General features: G+C 42.9%; 1 protein-coding gene across 1 annotated transcript in view; it reads right to left on the reverse strand.

Annotated features, from left to right (window-relative positions):
* Positions 1-18,411, reverse strand: part of LOC140468175 (voltage-dependent P/Q-type calcium channel subunit alpha-1A-like) — a 620,416-nt gene that overhangs the window by 73,109 nt on the left and 528,896 nt on the right. The gene's annotated exons all lie outside the window — the stretch shown is intronic.

An 18,411-nucleotide genomic window follows, 5' to 3' on the forward strand; every position in this document is an offset into this window, starting at 1 on the left:
CAATCAGTTAGTGAAAACAAGGCTTGAAGGTCAAAACACAGCAGAACTTCACAAATTAACATGTAGGAACTTAATTTAAAACTGTACAAAGCACAGCATGTCAAAAGCACTCAGAATCTAATCAGCTGGTTTGTCATTGTTTAATGATCGTGTCAACACACATGTAAAATCCATCTTAAAAAGAGTTCTATCGTTTCAGTTCATAGCCAGAATATAGATCAAGAATCTAAACACTTATGCAATCCTGGTTTCCTCTGATGTCAAGGTATTTATTAAGAGGTTTTTCAATGAATGTTTGTTAGCAGTTAAGCAACACTCAGGATTAAAGGGTGGGATTTTCAGAGTAAGTCCAAGAATGGGACAGTTTCCAAGATTGAAGCCTACAGTTCTTTCAGCAATTGGGCAGCTTATTGGCTGTCAGCTGGATTTCTGATGGAGTTAGGAACCCTGGATCTCCTGGCAAATTTAGTTAATGCAAATTAAATTCCTCAACTGGCAGCAGGATGGTAAGGTCAAACTTGAGCCTTCCCACCCAGAGCTTAATTAGGACAAGGTTGGGAAAGTGACTGGGTACTAGTCTGTTACCACCCTGCCTAATGAAGTTCACTGGCTGTCTCCAGGCCCACCACCTCCACACTGGGAAGATTGTGCTCACATTTGACCCCATTTCTTGCTGGAAGAAAGTGAGAACTACAGATGCTGGAGATCAGAGCTGAAAATGTGTTGCTGGAAAAGTACAGCAGGTCAGGCAGCATCCAAGGAACAGGAGAATCGATATTTCGGGCATGAGCCCTTTTTCAGGAATGAGAAGTGTGTGCCAAGCAGGCTAAGATAAAAGGTAGGGAGGAGGGACTTGGGGGAGGGGCGTTGGAAATGCGATAGGTGGAAGGAGGTTAAGGTGAGGGTGATAGGCCGGAATGGGGGTGGGGGCGGAGAGGTCAGGAAGAAGATTGCAGGTTAGGAAGGTGGTGCTGAGTTCGAGGGATTTGACTGAGACAAGGTGGGGGGGAGGGGAAATGAGGAAACTCATTTACTGCATCTGCTGCACCCGATGTGGCCTCCTCTATATTGGGGAGACAGGCCGCCTACTTGCGGAACGTTTCAGAGAACACCTCTGGGACACCCGGACCAACCAACCCAACCACCCCGTGGCTCAACACTTCAACTCCCCCTCCTACTCCACCAAGGACATGCAGGTCCTTGGACTCCTCCATCGCCAGACCATAGCAACACGATGGCTGGAGGAAGAGCGTCTCATCTTCTGCCTAGGAACCCTCCAACCACAAGGGATGAACTCAGATTTCTCCAGTTTCCTCATTTCCCCTCCCCCCACCTTATCTCAGTCCCAACCCTCAAACTCAGCACTACCTTCCTAACCTGCAATCTTCTTCCTGACCTCTCTGCCCCCACCCCCACTCCGGCCTATCACCCTCACCTTAACCTCCTTCCATCTATTGCATTTCCAACGTCCTTCCCTCAAGTCCCTCCTCCCTACCTTTTATCCTAGCTTGCTTGGCATACTTTCCTCATTCCTGAAGAAGGGCTCATGCCTGAAACGTCGATTCTCCTGTTCCTTTGATGCTGCCTGACCTGCTGCGTTTTTCCAGCAACACATTTTTAAACTCTGATCTCCAGCATCTGCAGTCCTCACTTTCTCATAATTACCCATGCACAAAGCCATGTTGACTATCCCTAATCAGTCCTTGCCTTTCCTTGTATGTAAATGCTATCCCTCAGAATCCCCTCCAATAACTTACCCAATTGACATCAGATTCAACAGTCTATAGTTCCCTGATTTTTCTTTGCCACCATTTTTAACTTGGTAGCTCACCCATGGCTATTAATGATACAAATATCTGAGTAACAAACTCAGCAATCGCTTCCCTAGCTTCCCACAAAGTTCTAGGATACCCCTGATCAGTTTGCTGGGATTTACCCCCCTTTATGCATTTTCAGACATCCAGCATCACAGCCTCTGTAGTATGGAGACTTTAAAAAATATCACTACTGATTTCTCCAGGATCTCTAGCTTCCAAGTCCTTCTCCACAGTAAATAGTGACTCAAAGTACTTGTTTAGTGTCTAACCTATATCCTGCGGTTCTGCACATAGCCTTGTTGATCTTTAAAGGGCCCTATTCTCTCCCTAGTGATCTATTTGGATTTCCAAAAGGCCTTTCACAAGGCGCTACACAGGAAGCTGCTAAATAAGATGAGAGCCCATGCTACTAGGGGCAAGGTACTGGCATGGATAGAGGATTGGCTGACTGACAGAATGCAGAGAGTAAGGATAAAGGATAGTGGCCAGTGACTAATGGAGTTCTGCAGGGATCTGTGTTGGGACCACAACTATGCACATTATACATTTAAGGTCTGGAAGAAGGCACTGAGGACATTGTTGCTAGGTTTGCAGATTACCCAAGATAGCTAGAGGGACAGGTAGAGTTAACTAAGTGGGGAGGCTGCTGAAGGACTTGGAAATGCTAGGCAACTGACAAAGAAGTGGCAGACGGAATACAATGTGGGCAAGTGTGAGATTATGCACTTTTGTAGGAAGAGTAGAGGCTAGACTATTTTCTAACAGGGAAAGACTTTGGAAATCTGAAACATAAAGGGACTTGGGCACCCCGTTTCAGAATTCTCTTAAGGTTAACATGCAGGTTCAGTTGTGGTTAGAAAGCAAAACAACGTCAGCAATCATTTTAAGAGGGCTAGAGTACAACAGCAGAGATGTACTATTGAGACTGTACAAGGCTTTGGTCAGACTGCATTTGGAATATTGTGAGCAGTTTTCGACCCTGTATCTAAGGAAGATGTTGGAGGGGACCCAGAGGAGATCCACAAGAATGATCTTGGGAACGAAGGCTTGTCATATGAGAAACAGTGGAGGACTATGGGTCAGTACTCAATGGAGTTTAGAAGGAAGAGGGGTATCTGATTAAATGTTACAGAATACTACAGAAGCCCTGATAAAGTGGACATGGAGATGTTTCCACAAATAGGAGAGCCTACGACCCTAGGCTCCGAGTGAAGGGATGAAGCTTTAGAATTGAGATGAGGAGGAATTTCTTCAGCCAGAGGGTGGTGAATCTGTGGAACTCATTGCAGCAGAGGGCTGTGGAAGCCTTGTCATTGAATGTACTTAAGACGGAGATAGATAGGTTTTTGATTAGTCAGGGGATCAATGGGAAAAGGGCAGGAGAATGGAGTTGAGAAATGTATTGGCAGAACAAACTTGATGGGCTGAATGGGCTAACTTCCTCCTACAGTTATGGCCTTATCATCTGCTGCTTTGCCACAGCACCTCTGGAACTTTGCTCCGATGTACTACGAGGTTCTCTCTTGTTGTGGGTAGAGAAAATCGTGACGATAGCTATTGTGCCTCATAAATAAATTGCCATTTTGGAAAATGAATCAGGATTCCAGCATGGCAAAACTCTATCCTAAACAGGAGAATCTTGGAGTTAGTTTTGGTCAAGTGTTGGAATCAAAAGCTGGATGTTGCTTTATTAGCAACTGTGGTTCACCGATTTTCTGAAGAAATCAAATACCAAGCCAAACTAATCTGTTAGTCAAAGATAATGTGGTAATAGTTTTATATTTAATAATCATTTTGCTTGAAGAAGAACATAGCTGCCATTTAAAATCTTAGATGAGCAATACAATCTGGTGATTTCCACCTAATCATAAATCTGTAGACATTCTGATGCTCTACCTCACACTGCTAGAAAAATAGTCTCAGAGCAGCTATGTTGTTTGGTACTGCTTCTGCTGTTAGAACAGAAAGCTTTTCTTCCATGACCAGATAACACCAGCTACTAATCACTGCCCTGTCCAGAACATAATGGAATCCATGCTTTATGATATTACACTCAAAAATCCATACAAAATTATTCACCTCCGTTGGAGTTTCTTAACTGCATGTAATGCTATTTGGACACATAGACAGCCCAAAGATCATGAAGTGTGGATTCTTTGTTCCACTGGCATCAGGTCATTACAAACAGAAAGGGAAATTAAGGATGGTAGGAAACGATTTACACTGTGCCCCTAAAATGATTGTGTGTGTTATATTATGCTGAGGAATTCCTTTGTCTGTTGGCTCCGCCTTCCCATCAGCCCACTCTCCTCCAATGAGAGTTCATTCGACTGCTCCAGCTTCCCTCCATCATTATTGCCACCTCCTGGTGGAGGTCCTGAAGAACTGCTCTTTCACATGAGGAATATGGGGGAGGAATACAGATTTGATTATTCTCAGATTACACTTCATTATAAAGACTTCTGCAGGGAATTTTGGACTTCCTCCTGGTGATGGAGTAGGCTCTGGTGGTGAGGAATCTTCATTGCTGTCATTTTTTAGTCACAAACCTGTGGCTCACCAGGATGCAATGCCCAATGTCATCATCATCTTTACTGAAGGTTGTCAATTACTTGGTGAGAGTAGAGACAAGTTCCATACTTTGGGTCTCCTCTAACTTGCCAAAGTCCATCTTTGAAATGTGTTTAGAGATGTCTCCTCCAGTCAATCCACTGTCCATGACAATCACTGGTTAAGGATACCTACAGGCATCCTTGTTTGGAAGTAAACCTCTTTAACCATAAGACCATAAGACCATACAGAATTAGTCAATCAGCCCATCAAGTCTGCTCTGCCATTTGATCATGACTGTTATGTTTTTCAATCCCATTCTCCTGCCTTCAACTCATCATGTTTGATTCTTGTACTGATCAAGGACCTATCTATCTCTGTCTTAAATTAACTAACTGACTTGGCTTCCAGATTCACCACCCTCTGGCTGAATAAGTTCCTCCTCATCTCAGTTCTAAAGGGTCATCTCTTCACCCTGAAGTTGATCTCAGGTCCTAGTCTCTTCTCCATGTAAACTCTATCCAGGCCTCTCAGTATCCTGTAAGTTTCAATGAGATTCTCCCTCATTCTTCTAAACTTCGAGTACAGACCCAGAATCCTCAACCACTCCTCATATGTCAAGCCCCTCATTCCCGGGATCATTTTGTAGCTGAAACTGGCAATCTACATGGGTACCCACCCCTTTCTCTTACAGTGACAAGGATGCCTCTCAGGGTTACGCCAAGAACTGACATGAGTTGGCATTTCTACTATATGTGACATATGATACTCTAGCAAGGCCTGATATTGAGCAGTTAGAGATGGCTGGAATGAGCCCTCAAGAAGTGATGGTATGGACAGGAAAAAGGACAGTCCAATTCCTTCCACTCAGTTCTAGGTTTCTGTATAGATCGATGCACCTTGAGCACATAGAACGCAGTCAAAGTCTCCTGTGCACCATTGGCTGATCTTGTAATGTGTTGCTAATAGCCAATACAATACTTGCTTTCCAAAGACACTCAGCTGTATCAAACTATATTTGACCCCAACGTTATGGTTATTCTCACATTCTTGCCTTCCAAATATGCATCAATGGAGTTATGACCTACTAGAAACCAAAAGCTAGGAAAAGTGGGAATGAGTCCAGATAGGAAAAGCTTGATGTAACCAAGACAGGAGATATCTGACCCCTGTGAAGCAGAGACCTGGATGAGTAAAAAGAAGTCAATCAGCTCACGCTCCTTAGCCAGATGCTCATGCAAAAACTGGCGAATAATGGGTGACATCTCCTCTCCTGCCTCAATGAGGCACAAAACTTCTACCTTGCCAAATTGTATGCTCATTGTAAGGCACATTCATATCGCTCTACATCAGAGTAAACATCTTTCTGAAGGAACCTCATGCTCCCACTTGGCTATTGTTGGGAGGCCCAACCAGTTTAATGCCTGGGGAGAAAGAAAGGCTGTCACACAGGATGGAAGTTCTGTGCTTGATGACAAAAATGGCTGTGGTTATTAATGGCAGTGCCATTCGAAGTGCTATTATAAGTCATAATTCCAACACCTCATTGGAACATCCTGAGGGCAATACCATGCAGATAGAACAGCCAGGACTGCATCTGTTTCCCCCTGCCACTTCAGCTTGAGGTCTACATTCTGTTGACTGTGCCAGATATATAACTTGTGATTTAAATAGAGGGATGGTCAAAAGATCATGAAGCCGGGATCTTTATTCCACTGGGATCAGTTTTTTTGATTCATGAATGGAATGTGGGCATTACTGACTGGGCCAGCATTTATTGCCAATTCCTCAATGACCTTGAGAAGATGGTAGGTGAGTTGCCTTCTTGAACTGCAGCAGTCCATTTGGTATAGGTAGACGAACAATGGTGCTAGAAAGAGAGTTTCAGGATTTTGATCCAGCAAAACTGAAGGAGCAGTGGTATATGCCCAAGTCAGGTTGATGAGTGGTTTGGAGTGGAAATTGCAGGTAATGGTGTTCCAATATATCTGCTGCCCTTGTCCTTCCAGATAGTAGCATTGCTGAGTTTGGAAGGAGCCTTGGTGGATTTTGGCACTAAGCATTGTGGTGGAGGGAGTGGATGTTTGTGGAGATGGCATCAATCATGTGGATTATTTTGTCCTAAATGGTGTCAAGCTTCTCGTTTGGAGTACATTCAACTAGGCAAGTGGGAATTATTCCATCACACTCCTGACTTGTGCTTTGTACGTGGTGAACAGGCCTTTCCGAGTGAGCAAGTGAGATTCTCGCAAAATTCATAGCATCTGACCTGCTCTTGTCACCACAATACTTATACTGGTTCAGTTTAGTTCTCTATTCCTGATGAAGGGCTTTTGCCCGAAACGTCGATTTGCCTGCTCCTCGGATGCTGCCTGCACCACTCTAAACTTTGGTTTCCAGCATCTGCAGTCCTCACTTTTGCCTGGTCCATTTCAGTGCCTAGTCAGTGGTAAACCCCAGGATGTTGATAGTGGGCCATTCAGTGATGGCCTTTGAATGTCAAGGGACGAGGGTTGGATTTTCTCTTTTTGAAGAAGGGCACTGCTTGGCATTTGTGTGGCTTGACTGTTACTTTCCACTTGTCAGCCTAAATCTAAATATTATTCCAGGTCGCACTGCATTTAGGCATGGGCTGCTTCAGTATTTGAAGACTTGTGAAAGATGCTGAACATTGTACAGTCATCAGTGAACATTCTCACTTCTGATCTTATGATGGAGGGAAGGTCATTAATGAAGCAGCTGAAATTGGTTGGATCAAGATCACTTCCCTGGGGAACTCCTACAGAGATGTTCCAGAGCTGAGAATACTGATCTCCAAAAGCCACAACTATTTTCCTATGTGTTAGGTGTGACTCCAGTTCATGAATTATGACATCTTCCAACACTTTACTGATGATCGAGAATAGACTGATGGAATGGTAATTGGCTTTGGTTTTCTTTGAACATGAAATACCAGAACAATATTCCATATAGTTGGGTAGATGCCAGTGTTGTACTGGCTTAGTTTGGCTAGGGATGTGGCATGCTCTTTATCACAAGTCTTCAGTATTACTACTGAAATTTTGACAGGGCATAAAGCCCTTGCAATATCCACTGCCTTCCTCTTTTTGATGTCACATGGAGTGAATTGAATGGGCTAAAGACTGGCATCTGTGATGCTGGGGAGGCTGAGGTGGATCATCCACTTGGCACTTCTGGCAGAAGGTTATTGCGAATGCTTCAGTCTTATCTTTTGGGTCCCTCATTATTGAGGATGGGGATGTTCATGGAGTCTCTTTCTCCAGTGTGTTGTGTAATTGTCCATCACCATTCATGGATAGATTGCCAGGACTGCAGAGCTTAGATCTGATCCATTAGTTGTGAGATTGCTTAGTTCTGTCTATCACATGCTACTTATGATGTTGCACTGTTTTATAGCTTCATTCGGGTGACAACTCATTTTTAGAAATGCCTGGTGCAGCTCCTGGCATGTCTTCTTGCACTCTTCATTGAGCTAGGGTTGATCCCCTGGCTTGATGGTAATGGTTAAATGTAGGATATGCCAGGCCATGAAGTTGCAGATTGTGTTGGAATATAAGTCGGCTGCTGCTGATAGCCCTTAGCACTTCTTGTATAGCCAGCCTAGATGTATTCAAAGTCATTTAGCATGGTGATACAACACATTGGAAGGTATTCTCAATATTCTCAATGTGAAAATGGGATTTCATCTCCACAGGTACTGTGTGGTGATCACTCTTAAAGAAACCCTCATAATTTTTCTTTTATTTTTCTCTTTTTTTGGTTTGGAACTGAGAGTTGAAGTTAACAGTTGAATGTTGAGCAGCAGTTTGCTTCAAAAGGAGAAGAAAACAAGGTCAGATGTTTACTGTTGGGAACTAGTTTTGTAGATAATGCATAAAAACTGAAAGAACTGCAGATGCTCAGTTCTGAGGAAGCATCAGTGGACCTGAAATGTTAACTTTGATTTCTCTCCACAGATGCTGCCAGACCTGCTAATCTTTTCCAACAATTTCTGTTTTTATTGTAGATAATGGGACCTAATTGCTGCGCTAAGGACACTGTAGATGAATCATCACCAAGAGCTTGCTATGCTCAATGGGCTGGCAGCTCGTTGGATATTGAATTGTCAATTAAGGGGGGACTGGTGCTAACCAACCAAACATAGAAAATATTGATTAGAAAGAGAAAACAAAAGATTCTGACTAGGTTTTAACAGGAGCAGCATGATTTTTGGAAGCTCTGGAGACTGCTATTTTCTGCTATGTCTTTCTAGTTTTCTATTGCGTTATCAAATAGTTGAATGTTATCAGAAAAGAATCCCAGTCTGTAGGAAATAGGTGAATATTTTTCAACTGAAGCTGTTTGCATTCATCAGTGAGTTTGAATTCAACCAAGATACATAGTTCTATTTCCCAGGCATTGTTCACCAATTTCATGAAATCTGATATTTATAGTGATTGGAATGAAGTCAGCCAGGTGGACCTCACAGAACATTGGGGCTGCTAACCTGGTCCAATCTTGGAGTTCTGGCTGACAGATATAAACAGGAGTGTCAGGGCTTCTGTTCATTTTAAGAGCCAGCTCTGAACTAGCAGGGTCAGTATCATGTACTATGCATGTGTAAACCATCAGGAAAATATAAACGCCAGATACATCAGCCGCACCCACAAGGTAGAGCAAAATATCACCGAATCACAACGTAACACCATCCATGTTCTCAGAACCAATCACAACATTGTCATCAAACCAGTAGATAAAGGAGGAGCCATCGTCATTCAGAATAAAACAGATTACTGCTAAGAAGCGTACTGACAACTGAACAACCAGGAATACTGCAGGCAACTACCAGCCAATCCAGCCAAACAGCACACTCATGAACTGAACACATTGATCAGGACTTTGCATCCAGTGCTTGAGAGTTTCCTGTGCACACTCATCCCCCATACTTCTCATGTAAGCGACATCTACTGCCTTCCAAAGATACACAAAGCCAACACACTAGGATGTCCCATTGTATTAGGCAATGGGACCCTGTGTGAGAACCTCTCAGGCTATGTCAAAAGGCATCTTGAAACCCATTGTACAGGGGACCCCCAGCTTCTATCGCAACACTACAGATTTCTTAGAGAAACTCAGCACTCACGGACCAGTTGAACCGGGAATATTCCTCATCACAATGCACTCTACACCAGCATCCCCCACAATGATGGCATCGCAGCAACAGCCTCAGTATTCAACACCAACAACTGCCAATATCTGAGCACCATCCTACACCATCCACTTTTTCCTGACCTCAACATTTTCACCTTTAACAAACAGTTCTTCATCCAGACACATGAAACAGCCATGGGGACCAAATTTGCACCCCAATATACCAGCATTTTCATGCACAGGTTTGAACAAGACTTCTTTTCTACACAGGACCTCCAATCAACATTATACACCAGGTACATTGACAACATTTTCTTCCTCTGGACCTATGGCGAGGGGTCACTGAAAAAACTTCGCAGTGATATCAATGAGTTTCATCCCACAATCAAAGTCACCATGGACTACTCTCAACTACCTGTCTCATACTTGGACACATGTATTTCAATCAAGGATGGACACCGCAGCACCTCACTCTACCACAAACCCACAGATAACCTAACAATGCTACCACACGAAACATATTAAAACAGCCATCCACAATGGATAAGCCCTACGCATACACAAGATCTGTTCAGATGAGGAGGAACGTGCTGCAACTGACAGGGTATCCTTCCCAGTAGCTGAAAATCTATGCCATGTTCTTTGTAGCCTGTAACACATTATCAATGAGGATGAGCATCTCGCCAAGGCCTTCCCCATGCCTCCACTTCTCACCTTTAAACAACCACCAAACCTTAAACAGATCATTGGTTGTAGCAAACTGCATGGCTTTCAAGACAATACCATATAACCTTGTCACGGTAGATGCTGCAAGATGTGTCAGAGTATCAACATGGATATTACCATTACATGGGGGGATATCTCCCACCATGTACATGGCAGGTACTCATGCGACTCAGTCAATATTGTCTGTCTGATACGCTGAGGGCAAGGATGCCCTAAGACATGGTACATTGGTGAGACCGAGCAGAGGCTACAGCAATGGATGAATGGATTCCGCACAACAATCAACAGACAGGATTTTTCCCACTTGGTCGGAGAACATTTCAGCGGTCTGGGACATTTGACCTCAGACCTTCGGGTGACTGTCCTCCAAGGCAGACTTCGGGACAGGCATCAACGCAAAGTGGCCAAACAGAGGCTGATAGCCAAGTTCGGTACCCACGGGGATGGCCTCAAATGGGACCTTGGGTTCATGTCACACTACAGGTGACTCTACTGCACTACACAAATACACACACATACACATTCACTCCTACATACACACACTCACACTCCTACAGACCCATATACTCATGCAGACCCTCTCTCATACGCTCACATATACACTTATATATACACTCCCACATACTTACGTACACACACACCTTCTCACAAACTTATACCCCTTTACACTCACACTCACATACATACACACACACTCTCTCACAGACACTCATAACGTCTCCCCCACACAACCCCACAAGCATATACACATTTGTGGGGTGAATTTGTACTTGCAGAATTACATTTGATTTTGCTCAAAAACTGCACGTAAGATTCTGTAAATCTATTTTTTAGATTAGAATCAGTTTGAATATTGTGGCACAGAGAGCCTCACATAGGGCACCTCACACCTTCAATACATTATCTGGGCCGACATGACATCAATTTAGCTTAGAATAGTTACGATGTGGAAACAGGCCCTTCAGCCCAACAAGTCCACACCGACCCGCCAAAGAGCAACCCACCCAGACCCATTCTCCTACATTTACCCCTTCACCTAACACTAGGGGCAATTTAGCATGGCCAATTCACCTAACCTGCACATATGCACATTTTTGGACTGTGGGAGGAAACCGGAGCACCCGGAGGAAACCCAAACAGACACGGGGAGAATATGCAAACGCCACACAGTTGTCTGAGACGGGAATTGAACCCGGGTCTCTAGCGCTGTGAGGCAGCAATGCTAACCACTGTGCCACCGTGCTGCCCATAAAGTTCACTTGAGAATGTAACTTTAAAAAAAGTTCTGCGATTTACATATAAAAGAACTGAAACCAACATGGTCTTTCTAAAAGATGACAGATTTAACAAACAACCCAGGTCTTTTGCAATTTATAATATCAGTTACATCACACTGTAAACTTTAGCTATAAATTCTGTAGATATTAATTAGATTACCTTATTGTTTAACTGCGTTCTGTTAAAATTACACTATTTAATAAAAAATTGTTAATTTTTGTTTATGTTATAAACGTGGTGTCTAAGGTCTGCATTCGTAAAGTCTGGTTAGGAACGACTGGACAATTTTGTGGGACATTGAATGTTTTAATGTCACTGTGTTTTAGATTAGATTAGATTACTTACAGTGTGGAAACAGGCCCTTCGGCCCAACAAGTCCACACCGCCCCGCCGAAGCGTAACCCACCCATACCCCTACATCTACATTTACCCCTTACCTAACACTATGGGCAATTTAGCATGGCCAATTCACCTGGCCTGCACATCTTTGGACTGTGGGAGGAAACCGGAGCACCCGGAGGAAACCCACGCAGACACGGGGAGAACGTGCAAACTCCACACAGTCAGTCGTCTGAGGCGGGAATTGAACCTGGGTCTCAGGCGCTGTGAGGCAGCAGTGCTAAACACTGTGCCACCGTGCCACCGTGAGGCTGATTGGTTGGCTTGTTATCCCTGTGTCATAACATTGTTACTGATACTGCCAATGGACACATGCATCTGTGAGGCTGATCGACCAGGACAAGACCAAGTTTGTTTTTCCTTCTTGTCAGTTCCTTCACTACCTGCTAAAGACTCAGCATCGCAACTATATCCCGTAAGAGTCAACCAGCTTGGCCAGCAGCGATACTGTTGAGCCATTCTTGGTGGTGGATACTCTGAGTAGAGTACACTTGGTGCCCTTACCACCCTCAGGCCTTCCTCTAACAGGTGATCAAATATGGAGGAGGTCTGACTCTTCAGCCAAGAATGTGGTAATTTGCAAGAGGTTTCCTTTCCTATGTGTGACCTGATGCCACGAGGTCGAAAATCAAATGACATCAGATTATAGTCCAACAGGTTTATTTGAACCTGCAAGTTTTCAGAGTGCTACTCCTTCGTCAGGTGTGGTACGATGCCATGAGATTTCATGGGGTCCACAGTCAATGTCCAGGATTCCAAGGGCAGCTCCCTTCCAACTGTAAACCAGTGCACTGTCACCTCTGCTCAGTCTGTCTTAATGGTAGGACAGGACATATCCAGGTACAGTGATGGTGTTATCAAGGATGTTACCTGTAAAGTATGATTCCCTGAATATACGCTCATGTGCTTTGTGAAACAGCTCTCCCAATTTTGCCACTGGTACCCAGATGTTAGTGAGGAGGAATTTACAGTTTTGTTAGGGCTACGTTTGCCATTGCTGCTTACTGTTCCTTATCCGATGCTATGTAGTCCATTTGGTTTAATTCATTTCTTCCTTTCTACTGGCTGACAAAGCTGAATGGCTTACTAGGCCAGTGTAGAGGTCAATTAAGAATCAACCACATGGCTGTAGGTCTGCCAACAGTCATATAGAGTCATAGTCATATAGCATGGAAACAGACCCTTTTGGTGTAATTAGTCCACGCTGACCACATTCCCAAACCAAACTAGTCCCACCTGCCTGCATTTGGTTGATATCCTTCCAAACATTTCCTATTCATGAACTTATCCAAATGTCTTTTAAATGTTCTAACAGTATCTGCATCCACCACCTTCTCTTATAGTTCATTCTGCACACAAACCACTGTGTAAAGAAGTTGCTCCTCATGTCCTTTTTAAATCTTTCTGCTCTCACCTTAAAAGTCTGCCCTCTAGTTTTGAACTTCCCCATTCTAGGGAAAAGATGCTTGCCATTCACTTTACGTATGCCCCTCATGATTTAATAATCCTCAATAAGGTGACCACTCAACCTCAGGTTAAAATGGCAGTTTCCTTCCCTAAAGGACATCAGTGAACTAAATGAGTTTTTATGACAACCAACATTGGTTTTATGATCATCTTTAGACAACTAACAGTTCAACCTAAACTGTGTAGTCCTGCCACATTCAGGCATGAATGTGGATGAACAATTAAATAACTCACTGGCTCCACAAATCACCCCATCTTTAATGATGGAAGAGCCCAATCTTCAGCCATAAGCATGGACTGGACGATCCATCTCAGTCTCTTTCCATGATCCTCAGCATTACAAGTATCAGTTTTCAACCAATATGATTCACTGTATATCAAGGAACACTGGATACCACATAGGCTATGGACCTTTACAACATTCCGGCCAATCGTACTGAAAACTTGTGCTCCAAAACTTCCTAATGCCCAAGCCAAGCTGTTCCAGTACAGTTACAACACTGGCATTTACCTAACAATGTGAAAAAGTTCATAAGCATTTCCTGTACACTACAATCAAGAGAAATCCAATCTGGCCAATTATCTACTTTTAGTCATGAATAAAGTGGTGGAAGGTGTCATCAGTACTGCTATCAAGCACCTAATCAGCAATAATTTTCACAGTGATGTCCAGTTTAGGTTCTGCCAGGTCTACTCAGCCCTTGATCTCATGACAGTCTTGGTTCAAACATGGACAGAAGAGCTGAATTCCAGATGTGAGATGAGAATGACACCCCTTGACACCAAGGCTGCATTCGACTGAGTGTAGCATTAAGAAGCCCTAGCAAAATTGGAATCAATGGGAATCAGCACAAACTCTCCACTGGTTGCAGTCAGACTTGAATCATAAGAAGATTGTTGTGGTTGCTGGAAGTTGGTCATCCCAACTCCATCTCTGCAGGAGTTCCTCATGGTTGGGTCCCTGGCCTATCTTCAACTACTTCACCAATGACCTTCCCTCCTTTGTAGGGTCAGAAGTGGGGATGTTTTGTGATGATTACACAATGTTCAGCACCATTTATGACTCCTCAGATACTGAAGCAGTCCATGTTCAAATGTAACAAGACCTGGATAGTATCCAGGCTTAGCCTGACAAATTGCAAGTAACATTTGCACCACACAAATGCCAGGCAATGATCATCTCCGATAAGAGACAATCTAACTACCACCCCTTGACCTTGACTGGTATTACCATCACTGAATCTCCCATTATCAACATCTTGGGGGTTATCGTTGACCAGAAACTCAATTGGATTCACCACATAAACATAGTGGCTACAAGAGCAGGTCACAGGGTAGGAATACTCTGGTGAATAACTCACCTCCTGACTCCCCAAGGCCTGTCCGTCATCTACATGGCACAAGTTAGAAGTGTGATGAAATATTCACCACTTGCCTATATGGGTGCAGCTACAACAATATTCAAGAAGCTTGATACTATACATGATAAAGCAGCTCACTTGATTGGCAACACTAGCATCGACTCCCTCCACCAGTGATTCCCAGTGGCAGCAGTGCACACCATCCACCAGATGCATTCAGAAATTCACCAAAACTCCTTAGACAGCACCTTCCAAATGCATAACTACCTCCATCTATAAGAACTAGGGCAACAGATACACAACAATACCACCACCTGTAAGTTCCCTTCTGCACCACTCAACATCCTGACTGAGAAATATATCACTAATTCTTCAATGTTGCTGGGTCAAAATCCTGGAATTTCATCCCTATGAACATTGTGGCTCAACCTACAGCACATGGACTACAGGGGTTTCTGGAGGCAGCTCACCACCACCTTCCCAAGGGGCAATCACAGATGGTCAATAAATGCTAGCTGGTTTGCAATGCTCGCATTACACAAGTAAAAATAAAAATATGCTCTAGAATTCAAATTCCACAATCTGCTGTGGTGGGATTTGAATCCAGGTCCCCTGAACGTTGTCTGGGTATCTAGATTACTAATCCAATGGACAATACCACTAGACAATCAACTTCCCCCTTGCCATCATTACAAAACGGAAAGGAAATTGAGGATGAACAAGGAACGATATACATTATGCTCACAGCGCGATCATGTGGTACTTGTATTGTTGGACAGATCTCAGGAAGGCACTAAGACAGCTAGATGACATCACAACATATAATGCTCCAGTATAAAATATCTCCATCATATTCTCTGTGTGGTCAATGAGTCGATATGTGACAGCCAGTCAACATTGTAATATAAGCATGTAACCCACACTGTATGCAGGTCTGAAATGTCATATCAGTGTACACAGTTAACTGTTAATGAACTTCCATATGTGTGTCTCAATTTCAAACCAAAGTCTCAGTGCTGTATAGGCTCACATATGTAAAGCCTTATCTTATTAGTACAGAAATGCAAGATTGAGCAAGTAGGGGAACAGCTCCTTTTAAAGTTACATGTAAAAGAGGACAACAAAAGGTCATTGAAAAAAATGCAGCCATCAGACACCAGAATTACCTAACTCACTGTCAGAGGAAATAATGGAGCAATTCAATCTTTTGTTCCATAAATTTATAATGCTTTGGACATATGGATCAGAGTTCAGGCTCCAGACTCAGCTGTTCTTTCCTCTTTTATTGTCTAAATCAGTGGGTGTAGTCAGCTCCTGGCAGGTTTCCCAAAGAGGGAAGCTTTATCCTGGCTGATGGATAGGGAGTGATAAATAGAAACGAATGAATAAGCTTGTGAGCTCCTGAGGAGTCCACAGATGTATTCACAACAGTCACTGATGTTCCTGGAAGAAATGTGTCAGTTGAATTGCTCAACATATCATTTGAGGACAGGTAACAAGATCCAAAAACTTTCCTACTAACTTCGATAGACTTTTAATTGTTGCCCTGAAACCTATCTGACCTCACAAAAGCCCTATAATTTCCAGCAGTTCAGTGGTTGAAAAGGAAGAGATTAATTCTACAGCCATATTATCCTTAAAATGTTAATGCAGGTGATGTGTCATATGGCAAATTATGCTCTTTTAGTTATTCAAAATGCTCTTTTTTAAGGTAAGGCCAGTTTCCCTTAGGAAAATACCTCTGCCTCATGCTAATAATGTTGTAGCATCTCATCTGTGTGACTACTAACAGAATATTGTTTTATCACGTCAAAAGAAGTGTGTATTTCAGAAATTAGGTAGTCGTAGACTTTGGAAAGAGACTAATTTTGAAGGTTTATATTGACCATTGGAATCTACCTAATCAATAACATCATCAGTTTCCACGTCCACAGAGATTCAAAAAGGCAACATTATGATATCACTGACTGAACAGTCAAGGCCTCATCTTGTTTCAAAGTTTGGTTCATGTCATAATACAGGTATAAAATAAGGTAAATTGAATTCCATTAAAGTTCAGCAATAGATGGATTGTACAGAGTTTTTTCTATAGAGAAGCAAACAAACCAGCCAATCAGATATTTAAAGTTGCAGAGTATGGTAAAGCCAAGATTCAACTTCCAGAACTGACTGAAACTGTTACTAATACTGTCGTTCCTTGACAAATGTACCTGACAATATGCCAACAGAAAGGAAGTCTGCTTCATACTCACTTATCATTGCTATAAATAGACTGTTAAGGAATTTGTAGGTGGGATGGGAGGGTTAATGATTTTTGCAGGTATGAATATACTGTGGGGCAATGTGCTTGAAGGGTTTATGACACTTTCTCACTTCAATTTTTACTTGTTCCTATGGATGTTCTTTCTACTTAGTTTAATTTCTTTATTTGTAGGCAACCTCCCTTCCTGATGTAACTCTTGCAAATGACTCTTTCAAAGAATCTAAGTAAAGCAAGTGTTACTGCTGCTACAGATAGGTAGGGATTTTATGGAGGACAGGCAACATAGCCACAAGCTGAAAAGTTGGATATAAACCGAATTTGGCCATTTTTAGAGCCCTGATTTGGATTTTAAGCCCGTAGACATTTAAATATCTGGTGTCAGACTTTCTGTTCCTTTAAAAGTTAAAATCTCAATCCCCAAGGGCTACCAGTCAATGAGAGGATCTTAGGTTCCAGTAGCACTATCTGGAATGACAGTTAGGCTGACAATAAACCTGGCCTGGAGTAGCATCATGGACCCTGCTGTGAATCCAAGGTTAGAAGGGTTGGAGTTGCCAGAGTCAATCATACAGACTCTGAGTGAGAGGAGGAGTGGTTTGTGAAGGTGGGATTGTATTGCTATGGGACGATCCTTGTCACTGAGGTAGAGGGGGCTGGGGGGTGGGGGAGCAAGTCCTTCATGAGCCAAAAGTTGCACAATCAGAAGGGCACACAACTGCTGAACTTACAAGGACATTGGTGTATGGCTGGTCGTCTCCCGCATGATGGAAGACCCACCTTCTGTTGCAAAAATACAAACAAAAATGGCAGAAAGAAGCCCTTAATGGCCACTTAAGGGCCTCTGTTAGCCCCTGGGCAGTAGGGCTGTCCACTCATTATTTCCTCCACTGTTGATAAAAGGGCAGTGGTAGTGGGAAAGCAAGAGGTACCTCAGTCCCGAATCTGATAACTTGGCTCTACATTAACCTCCCAGTATACTTAAAGTCCTAGTCATGACCTAACAGCTTCATTCCTTGCACTACCGAAGATAGAAAGGAAAGATACAAAAGAAAGATTGGCTTTGGCCCACAAGTCATCTTTGCTGAGGTGAAATCCAGAAATACTGAATGTCCCTATAACACTCCTTGGTTTGGTCCTTCCTCACGTATATCGAGGTAGTGAGTACAAACAGAAAAAAAGTGATATATATTATGACTGAACTTATTGCTATGTAAATTTTCTATCCAGGCTCCCATTGCCAACTTGATGAAAGTTCAGGACAGAACCATAATTGAGTTTAGTCCCTTTCTTAAAAACAAATTAATTAGATAATTTTATAATATCTTGGAACCGGGTCAGACTTAACAATACAATGCAACTTTAAATTTTGCAGAATGAAGTTGAGATCAGGCATGTATTT

Source organism: Chiloscyllium punctatum, chromosome 46 (genome assembly GCF_047496795.1).
Source record: "Chiloscyllium punctatum isolate Juve2018m chromosome 46, sChiPun1.3, whole genome shotgun sequence".
Taxonomy (NCBI): domain Eukaryota; kingdom Metazoa; phylum Chordata; class Chondrichthyes; order Orectolobiformes; family Hemiscylliidae; genus Chiloscyllium; species Chiloscyllium punctatum.